Source organism: Ixodes scapularis, unplaced genomic scaffold (assembly GCF_016920785.2).
Source record: "Ixodes scapularis isolate PalLabHiFi unplaced genomic scaffold, ASM1692078v2 ptg000460l_1___fragment_4___debris__unscaffolded, whole genome shotgun sequence".
In the NCBI taxonomy this organism is placed as follows: Eukaryota; Metazoa; Arthropoda; class Arachnida; order Ixodida; family Ixodidae; genus Ixodes; species Ixodes scapularis.
Genome location: NW_024609983.1, coordinates 46,735 through 48,691, shown reverse-complemented (window position 1 = coordinate 48,691; position 1,957 = coordinate 46,735).

Here is a 1,957-nt window from a genome sequence, read left to right as displayed (position 1 = left end):
GTCCTCCATCTTCGGCCTGCTCGCGCCTGTTTGCAACTGGACCTCTAGATATAGATCCGCTTTGGATGCTACCTCATCTAAGGTTTTGCGGTCTCGTTCACGTAGAAATACCGACAACCGGCTAGAGCAACTGAGTGAGTAAGAACTGCTCCACTAATACGCTGTCTCGGAGGGCCTCAAATGTCCGCTCCACTCCAGCGACCTCGATCCACCTGTCGAAATACCCTGCAAGCCGGGCGGCGAACTGCCTCCTCGTTTCTCCGTTTTCCGGTTTAGCTTCGCGAAACCTTTCCCTGTAGCCTTCTTTAGTGTACCTGAATCTTTGCATGAGTGCAAGCTTGACTTTCGCGTAATCTAGCGCGTCCGCTGGGGACAGGTGGCCAACTACCGTCAGTGCTTCCCCGGACAAGCAAAGACTCAACGTCGTGGCCCACTTTTGCTGGGGCCAGTCGAGACCCGTCGCGGTGCGTTCGAAACGCTGTAGATACGCATCTAAATCATCTCGGTCTTCATTAAATTGGGGAATCAACTTGTGAGGACTAAATTGGTGTCCGTGTCCTGGCGGCGCACCTTCCCCTTCGCCTCGGATCCTTTCGCGACCCGACGCCGCTCCTTCCTGTAGCGCTAGTCTAAGTTGTAGAACCTCTCGTTCTTTTTCCAACAGTGCTCCCTCCAACTCCCGTTCCTGTCTTGCCCTTGCCGTTTCTTCTCGAGCACTAGCCTTTTCATCCTCAACCCATTTCTTCAATTCTTCCCCTACATAACCTAACTTTTCCCCGGCCGCGATCAATCTGTCGTTTTCCATACTGTTGCGTCCGGTTTCACAGATCCCTAGGTGTCCCGGTCGACGTGATTCAAGCAAAAATTTGATGGAAAAAAAAGGGATCCTGGCAGGCTCGCCAATTTGTCACGTTCAACCGAGACGGACCCCGAAATCAGAGGACCCGGACGAACAGGTTACGAAATTTCACCGTATGTACATGTATTTACATAAATGAACAAAAGCGAAAGGCATCAGACACCGTACGGTACAGTATTGTCTTAGTCCCCTAGACCCAAGTCTCCACCCCTAGCACTCACAACCTTGAAGTGTCCCGGCTCTGGTGCGCTCTCAGGTCTCTTTCCTTGGGGAAGAACATCATCTTGCCGCTCTGACGGCGGACGCCTCGTTGCTTGATCTCGGTAGATTCCCGGGAGCGGGCCTCGGGTGGGGCTTCCTCCGGAGCGTAGCCGAAGTCGCCCCGTTGGTTAACGGTGGACTCCCGGGAGCGGGCCACGGGTGGACTTCCTCCGGAGCGTAGCCGAAGTCGCCGTGCTGTTCACCGGACCAGTCCTGTCTCGTTCCTCTTGATGCTCGTTCCAAACCTCTTCTTTTCTTTTTTTTTCCCCGCACCACGCATCGGTCGCCTTCTCCTCTTCTTCTATTTCCTCCTCCGGGTCACGATCGTGACAATGCCTAACGTCACACCCCTTCGCCCAGCTGTGCACGCAAGGCAGTCGAAAAGTTTGAACTACAGTGTTACATTTACTAATATACGCAGTGTTATGACTAAACGTGATGATCTAAGTGCATTCATTTGTGACAATAACTCTAGCATTGTCATTCTAACGAAATCCTGGCTGAAACCCGATATAAAGGACAGCGAAATTTTTCCTGATGAACTGCAGTTTGACGTTTATCGATGCGATAGGATTTCGAAACGAGGAGGGGGAGTGCTCATCGCGATAAAAGAATGTGTCTCCTCATTTTGTGTTCGAGCCTGTCCTGACCTAGAGACTGTGTTCGTCTGCATTATATCGGCATTTAGGCAAACCATAATCGGCGCATGTTATCGGGCGCCAAGTCGGGATAGTGATTATTGTGACAATCTGCACTCTGTTTTGCTTAGCATTCAGGGCCTTTACCCGAAAGCGCAATTCCTAATCTTTGGCGACTTCAACTTTCCAGACATTGACT